Below are 9,367 nucleotides of genomic sequence, written 5' to 3' on the forward strand. Positions count from 1 at the left end.
CCGTGTCCAACTCTCCAGTAACTGGGATCTGGAAAACAATCACTGTAACTCCGAACACAGGCCGTGTTCACTGAGCACGGGGCCGTGGTGAACCTTCTGACCAGCATTCTTTTTGTTTTTATTGCAGGACTCGGAACCAGACGCCACCCCTACGTAGTGTATGAGCTCCAGTTCTAATAAGGACATAAAAGAACCTCTAGAAGAACCCGAACGCTTTCTCAGAAAAAGGCTAAAAGCCAAAAACCAAGAGAAAGCTTCGGGGAATCCACTTCCAATGGCGGACCAACGTACCCTCATGGATTATCTACGACCCACCGTAGGTAATCTCGGCGCCGCTATCAACGCACTGAATGTTGAAGCCAATAACTTCGAACTTCGGCCGCATTTGATACAGATGCTTCAAAACTCCGCAACCTTTCATGGGCTTGCAGACGAGGATCCCCATCTACATATTACTAATTTCTTAGAAATATGTGATACTTTTCAGATCAATGGAGCATCAAATGACGCCATCCGCCTTCGAATGTTTCCTTTCTCACTAAAAGACCGAGCAAAAGCTTGGCTTAACGCCCTCCCAGCTAGATCGGTAAACACCTGGGATGAACTAGCCCAAAAATTTCTATATAAGTATTTCCCTCCCGCTAAAACGGCTAAATTAATGACTGAAATTAATACATATTCACAAGAGGACGGGGAATCCTTATATGAAACTTGGGAAAGGTTCAAGGAGCTATTGCGAAAGTGTCCACATCACGGCCTTGCGATATGGCAACAAGTATCCACTTTCTATAATGGGTTGTTGCCACACACAAGGCAGACACTCGACTCTAGCTCCGGGGGACTTTTAGGTAATCGCCGCCCACATGAAATATATAACCAAATTGAGGAAACTGCTCAAACCAATTTTCAGTGGCACACTCCCCGAGGCAATAAATCTATTGCCCCGGGCGCCCATAAGGTTGATGAAATCACTTCTTTACAAGCCCAAATCGAGGCCCTTTCTTCGAAAATAAAAAAAATGGAAATGACAAAAATAGTCTCGGTTATGGCTTGTGAAGGGTGTGGTGGGCCACATGAAAATTGGAGTTGTATGAAACAAACAGACGATCAACAAGAGTCGGTAAACTACATTGATAATAGACCTAGGCTATCGGGTCCTCCAACGGGCACCTACAACCAAGGATGGCGAAATCATCCTAACCTTGGTTGGAAAGAACCCGGCATTAGTAGTAACCAACAAAACCAATGAACAAACTTTCAACAACCAAGAAATGAGTCACAAAATTTCTTTCAACAACAAGGTGGACGAGAGAGGCTTGAAGAGACTATATCTCGCCTCATCTCCGACACTGAAAAGAAAAACCCGAAAAGGTTTCTACAATTAGAATCAAATTTTAGAAATCAACAAGCTAGTATTCAAAACATAGAAAAATAATTAAGTCAACTAGCCCAAAATTTTTCCGAGAGACCACAAGGCGCATTACCAAGCAATACCGAAACAAACCCAAAAGCGCAAGTCCATCTCATCACATTACGAAACCGCACTGTGGGGCCTGCGGAAGCGCCACCGCCGACAGAGGAGACTATACCACCGCCTCTACAAGAGAAGGACTCCCCTTCATCATCAGAGCCTACCAAGGCTCCTCGAGTTCCGTACCCCGGTAGGTTAATTTGTCAAAAGACCAATGAGCAATTCGCAAAATTCGAAAGTCTACTAAAACAATTGCATGTCAACATTCCTTTTATTGATGTCCTAACCCAAATGCCTAAATATTCTAAGTTCATGAGGGACTTCCTTACTCATAAAAGGAAAAGTGAAATGTTGCAATTAGTTAACTTAGGCGAAGAATGCTCTGCCCTCGTACTCAACAAACTCCCCCAAAAGAAAATCGATCCCGGAAGCTTCACAGTTCCTTGCTCGATTGGGGACTCCCCCGTTCGTAATGCACTAGCCGACCTTGGGGCTAGCATTAACCTCATGCCCTCATCAATGTTCAAAAGACTCGGCCTAGGAACAACGAGTCCTACAAAAATGAGCATACAACTTGCTGATCGATCCGTCAAATTCCCACAAGGTGTCATCGAAAATGTCCTAGTAAAGGTAAACAAATTTGTCTACCCGGCCGACTTTGTTATACTCGATATGGAAGAAGACACCGAAGTCCCTTTCATACTAGGGAGACCATTTCTAGCCACCGCACAAGCAGTGGTAGACATGAATAACGGAACGCTCACCTTAAGGTACGGAGATGATGAAGTAAAGTTCGGGGTTGGGAAGAGAATAGAGGACGATGACCCGGTCAACTACATGAAGGTTATTGATTCGAGTTTGGATGCTGCTCTCCGACGGTGCAACATGGGATGCAAAACATCCCACTCAGAAAATATATAACCTCACCTTGGGTCTAGCCAAGGACCCTTATAAACGTGGCGCACCACGGAGGCATTCCGCGGAACTATCCTTAGTTTAGTTTAAACTTTTAATTTTAATTTGCAGGAATAAAACACACTCATGGTGGTAAAGGATGATAAAAGAAATGAGAAACATGACCCCATGCACAAGAACAAGGCCACACGTCAACAATTTCTCCGTTACAGTAAGTTCAGCACGGGCCGTGCCCAACCAACACGGCCCCGTGCTGAACCCCCTGCAGACAAACGCCCAGTTCAGGTAACTGGACACGGGCCGTGTTCACCAGACACGCCCCCGTGTCCAGGCTTCTGTTTCTTTTCTTTAATTATCGTTACTGGCACCTGAACACGGGGCCATGTCCAGACTGCCAGTAACATAAATTTTTGCTTTTAACACCATGTTACACATCTAATCAACCTAAAAATTTATTTTTCGGACACATTGAGGACAATGTGTAATTTAAGTGTGGGGGGATGCTAAAACTTTGAAATTTTGCAAGTCCTAATAACAAGCCTTACACAAAACTCTATTGGAACCGCTAATCACCCCAAATTTTTTTCAAAAAAAATTTTCATTTTTTTTTACTTGTCTAAAGTTTAAGTTGGGAATTCTAAGACTAACAAGGTTATATTTTTACACATTTACAACCGATAGCGTCGTGATAAAAAGAACTAACATAAGAAAATTATGAAACGGCATGACAAGCTTAGTTAAAATTCGATTATATATACTTGATCACATAGAAAAACCCATTCCCACAAAAAGTGAGTTTTGAGCCTTTATTGAGCATATAAATATACATCTTTAAGCTAAATGCTCATTTTTCGTTTCTTGTGTGAATAGCCGCTTGGTTCTTACGACTCTAGAACTTGCCACGACGATTCATTCCCGGTCCTTACCAACTTAAACCCAAGTAAGTAAATGATGGAGGCATTAGGACTAACCCTTTTTCTTTCAAAACCATTATTTTTATTTTTCCTTTCACCTACCCTAAAAAAAAAAAAAAAAAAAAAAAAAAAAAAAAAAAAAAAAAAAAAACTCTCCTAGTTAACCCCTTTGAGCCTAAACCTTTCATTTCTCAACCTAAAAACCTTTTTACCCACCAAAAACCCTTTTTTATGTTTACCCTTTATTTTAGTAACAAGCTCGGTTTTCGTGTGACTTCGAAAAAAAATGATGAATGAAGTTAGAAATAAACAAACAAAGCTCTTAAAACAAAAGCTTGTTTGAAGAAACACTTCATTAAGAATAAAAAGTCACTAAAACAAAATGTTTTACGAAAACCGACGCTTTTTACGATTTTCTCCCTTTTACTAACCACTAACCCAACTACCCACCTTTAGCCCAAGCCTTTACCCAAAAAGTCCTCTTGATATTTACAAAGGTAAAAAGTTAAAAAGGAGGAGGATTGATTGCTTGGCAAGCCTATGGTAGGAATAAGTTCCATGCCGCTCTCGAGTGATTCACTAAAAAAAATACACCTTCGGCCGAGTGTGAGTGATTTCTCCCGTGAGGTATGTGAACTTGTATATAAACGGAATTTTAAAAAGGCATGCTATGCCCAAATAAGTAATTTATCTTATGAAACGTTCTAAATAAATCATAACGAATAGGATTGTAAATAAATAAAAATAAAACCCAATAAAGACCTTGGATTCCCGACACTCTATGACAAGCCAAAACCTTCTCTTCTACCCATTCCATTTGGGAGTGTAAGCCACATATTAAAGAGTTTTGCTTGAGGACAAGCAAAGATTCAAGTGTGGGGGTATTTGATGTGTGTAAAATGCAACATATAAATTACATCAAATAAGGCATAAAACTAACCCTTTTTAAGTACTAATGTTGGTAAAAGAGTGTTTTTGTCTTCCTTTTGTATTTTCAGGATTAAATGAGCTCAAATTAACAAAAGAAGCAAAAAGACAGCTAATTCTAACATAAATACAAGAAAAGGAACGTAAATGGATTTCCCGACCCCTCGACAGCATCCTCCCAATCAAAATAGAGAAGGCAGAAGACTGAACACGCCCCGTGCTCAGCCAGCACGGGGCCGTGCCCAAGAAGCAGCAGAAAAGACAAACTTATAGAAGCTTCTATTGCCCACCACGGGGCCGTGCCCAGTGAACACGGGGGCGTGGCGAAAGTACAGCAGGCGCATTAATTGTAATTGCGAATTACAATTAATGAAGAGAGAGTGTTAGACAGGCACGGGGCCGTGCCCAGCCTTCTGTTCAACCTATAAATAGGAGTGCTAGGTTTCATTGCAACTCATCCCTTGGCACACCACCTCTCTCACACTTCATCCACCACCCACCACCATCACAACACCATCATCCACCACCATCATCCATTGTCCATCATAGAGTGTGTGAGTCGTCTCGGGATCCAAGATTGATCGTAAGAGTTCTTGACAATCAAGGCCATGTTTGCCTAAGTCTCTTACATCACTTGGTGAAGACAAGTGTTTAGTATAATACTTTTTATTTTTTAATCTTTTGCACTTTTTATTTGGTTTTGTATTAATGACTTTAATAACTAGTTGCTTATGTTGAAGGTGATCTTTCCTTATCGTTTGTCCGTGGTGTCTTGGCATTATTTTACTGTCTACATAAAATAAAAGATTTTCACCATTCATATCTCCACGGTCTATATGGAGGTATGTTGGCTACCTGGTCGGGGGTTAAGGGAACGGTTTGGTAAGGGTCTTGCCCTTGTTCAGCGTTTAGAGGTCCTGCAAGGGACTTGGGTCAAATTTAGTAGGATCTCCTTCAATACCCATTGGTATTGGATGGCGGGGATCCAAACTCTTTGACCCCCTCATAATAGGACTATATCCCTGCTGACTCAGACTACTTAGTCGAGGGTAACGTCACCTCCAAAAGAGGGGCCTACCATAATTTGCATTAATAACTTAATTCATTATCTTTCAATAATCCGACCCTTTAGGATTGTATCCTTGCTGACTCAAACTACTGGGTTGAGGGTAACGTCGCCTTCAAAAGAGGGGCCTACTACAATAACTAAGATAATCTCTTAAACAAGTGCAAAAGTGCGAAAATAATCAAAGGTTATACTAATACACGAGTCGGATCCAAGTGATTCATCTTGTCTATCTGTTTTTATTTTTATTTTATTTTTCAGCATTTAGTTAGTTTTTATTTTCTTAGTTTAATAATCTTTTCTAACATTTCGATTTGATTAGACGTTAAGGATAAACCGGTACTAAAAGCTCTTGTGTCCTTGGACGACCTCGGTATCTTACCAACACTATACTACGTCCACGATGGGTGCACTTGCCCATATGTGTGTTTAGTGTTAGTGAATATCGTGTTTTATAAATTTAAAACTTGGCTAAAAGTGTAAAAAGGGCTTAAAATATACATCTAAAACATATACACACTGACACGCATCACCAAACCATATCCATGATTAGTGGGGGCTTCCCCATGTAAACTACTAGACCGTACCATATCGACTACTAACGAAAATAAGTTGTGCCCTACATCAGTGTCTATCATCACTGACAGTTTGCCATAGTCTATTAGTACACGCCCGTCTGACTGGCACGGTGTGAGGTTTGTTAAACCTAATAGTGCTATTAACTAATGACCTGCTCGCCATTGGCCTCGGCGATTAAGTCGATATTAAATGAGGGACTTAATGATAGAGTTTTGTCTAGTAAGTTTTAAGGTTGTTGTCCTACCCAAGGAGGACGAACGTACGTATTCTACCCAAGGAGAATACGCGGGATTAATATTGGCATCCTACCTATAGAGGATGGCCGTACATATCCTACTCAAGGAGGATATGTAGGTTTCATTTTAAATTCTTTAACCCATTCCCAACCACCGGGAATCCCATGCCTTAGAAAGTGTGTGAACTCACCTTGGTTTGCTCGGTTACATTAGTTACTCTAATAATCAGAAATCAAGCACGTCCTAATAAGGTACAGATAACAATCAGATTCTCATGCATAACACGTATCCTACGTACGGTTTATCTACTCATTACTTCTATCACGTACCACACAATTTCTCATGTCAAGATACTTCATTAAGTTATATTATTTTACCCTAAAATAGTATAACTGTCTCGCAAAATAAACAAGTATCCACACGAGTGTTCTAGTATAAGGTATATATTCTAAATATCTATATTTACCCATTTTTATTTACAAAAACCAACCTCCGACACTTTGTATTTTGTTACCAAAAATTATGGCGAAGTTTATATTCGAAACACAAGTTATAAAATATACTTGTAACGCTTGTTTAGAAAAAAATATTTTCTAAGTGTTGGAATTTTTAGAAAATTTCACCAGAGTTTCCTTTGTAAATGGAGGTGTCCATGCTCATAGGCATATCATTTTCTTTTCCAAAAATCATTCAACAATCAATAACAAGTTACTAAACAATATTACACTAGTCAAGTGCAAAACAATGCACTTTACATAATAACCTGAACTTGGTTTTTAGTAAAAACGCGTAGTAACTTAGTGGGGTGTTTAGTGGGTTTAGTTATCCTTTAAAATGTATTTACTTCTTTAAAAACTTCATTTTTAAAGAAGTTGGGTGTTTACAACTTCCAAACACATTTTCTAAAAATGCTTCTTTATGTAGTCTTTTTGTTACACAAGTGTTTCTACATAGTATTTGTTTATGTAGGAACCAAGTCTACTAAAACTCATATTTCAAGCTTGGTTCTTTTGGAAAACCATTCATAAATTTTAGGTCTATATGATTATTAACCCACTTTGATTATTATTTTTCAAGAAAACAATATATTCTTTCAAGTTCATGTCTTTCATGAGGATGATTTATAAATCTCTAACATTTTCATCCTCTCATCTTGCTAGATTATGTTTTTAATCATGATCTAGCAATATTATATAATGATTTACATCATTCACACAAACCAACAATCATCAAGCATCATAACAACATTAAACAACATGATTTCTTATAGTTTTATGCTTATGTTCATCTTTCATCTTCAAGTTTCTTAGTGTTCTTCATGATTCTCAACATGTATCATTCTTTAACCACTTGAAATAGATGTAAAATGGAAGGATTAGTGTTCTTACCACTAGCTCAAGGCTAGGGATGATTCAAGTGAAGAAAACAAGTGGATAAAAGCAAATGATGAAGGTCCTTCAACTTCCAAAAGCTCCAAGCTTACTTATACACCTTCTAACACCTTAGAATCACCTTGGAATGCGTGTTAGTGGATTGGAAATGGTGGAGATGGGATGGAGGTGGTGAGCCGTGAGCATGGAGGGAGGAAAGGGAGAGTTAAGTGTGTGTAATGGGTGTGAGATAATGAGAGTTCATGTTCTTACGGTTACTACTTATAACCTCCAACATTACAAGATCCAAAGGTTAATATGCCACAAAGAGTACAAGACATAATCTTATAAAATAAGCAAATAAAATCTCATATGGGGGCCACATAAATTTGGTTATAGTGGGGGGGGGTTCTAGATGTAGGATGAAACCATATGTTTAGTTTGTAATTAAATTGTAAGTATATAGTTAGTTATCTAGTTAGTTGATATTTATATGGGGTGTTATAAGATTCGGGGATCATAACTAGCTCAGAAAAAGTGAAATAATGTTTTTAACAATATTTTAGTGTTTCGGGTAATGTCCGGTTGTTCGGTTAGATACCGCTCCGTTAAAGTGCTTAATTAATCCGTAAAGTGTCATTTATATAACTTTTTGTAACACTTTTAATTCCCAACACTTAGGAAAGCATACAGGAGTATTTAGTAACTTTTTATGCACAAGACTAGTATGTTAATAAGCACATGTAACTATGACACAGTAATCAGAAGGCAGTTAAGTAGTTCAACACAGTCATCAAGCACTTTAATTTACATTAATTAATCGTACGGATACATGTAATTTGGAGGGTTGTCACAACAACGAAAATGACAACTATCGAGGCAGGACGAGTGACAAACAAAAACGTGCTCAAGGTTGTCTTAACTGTGGGAGCAAAAAGCATTTCAGAAAATACTGCCCTAAGATTAATCAGACACAAGGATGAAAGCTCAACACCGGAGCTAGGGAGACACACCAGGAATCCAAGCGTTGATATCGGTACGTCCCATATTAGTCAACGTTATGCACCTGTGCTGCTAGATACTGTTGCCAATTTTAGCTTCGCATCTCCAGAGTTTGAGAGTATACTTGGTTTAGTAGCAAGTAAGATTAGATAACCCGTACTAGCTAAAGGGAAACTTCGACGACGTATTTGGAATGGAGTAGTTGTCAAGCAATCGAGCGGAGATTGTTATCCGCATCCCGTTGACGAACGACGAAACGATCATGGTTCATGAAGCAGAATACGCCCCTACGGATTATCCGTTGTTGAAGACACGAAAGTTTTCGCGCAAAGGATGTGTTGCCTTGTTGGCTCATGTCGCGGACAAAAGAGCCGAAGAACCTAAGCTCGAAGATATCCCGGTGATAAAGGAACATCCTGAAGTCTTCCTCGAAGACTTGCCAAGACTACCGCCCCAACGACAAGTCAAATTCCATAACTGACTCTGTTCCAGGCACCACGCCTGCAGTCAATGCACCTTAGCAACTTACACCTTCGGAGATGCAAGGATTGTCAGTGTAACTTCAGTAGTTGTTAGAGAAGGAAGATAACAGACCAAGTTTCCCACTTTGGGTAACCCCAGTTTTGCTCGCCAAGAAGAAGGACGATAGCTTTCGTACGAACGTCAAACTACCAGGAGCCGAACGAGTTAACCAACAAGAGTCGGTGACTCTTGCTAAGGATTAATGAATTACTTATTTAGCTAATTGTGAGGATCCAACTACTATCACGACTGATCAATGATCGAGTGTCATTAGCTGTGAATTCAGGAAGAAAGCATACAGGGGAAATTGTGGGACAATGACTTGTTTTAAATGTACACAAAAATGGTGTTTCCTACACGATGCA

The 9,367-nt window shown here is 39.3% G+C and overlaps 1 non-coding gene across 1 annotated transcript; it reads right to left on the reverse strand.

Moving 5' to 3' along the window:
- Positions 1–652: 652 nt before the first annotated feature.
- Positions 653–759, reverse strand: LOC118484502. Its single transcript, XR_004873613.1, has one exon. It is a non-coding gene; the product is annotated as a small nucleolar RNA R71 (small nucleolar RNA).
- Between the last annotated feature and the right edge of the window lie 8,608 nt (positions 760–9,367).

This window comes from Helianthus annuus, chromosome 11 (assembly GCF_002127325.2).
Source record: "Helianthus annuus cultivar XRQ/B chromosome 11, HanXRQr2.0-SUNRISE, whole genome shotgun sequence".
Lineage (NCBI taxonomy): Eukaryota > Viridiplantae > Streptophyta > Magnoliopsida > Asterales > Asteraceae > Helianthus > Helianthus annuus.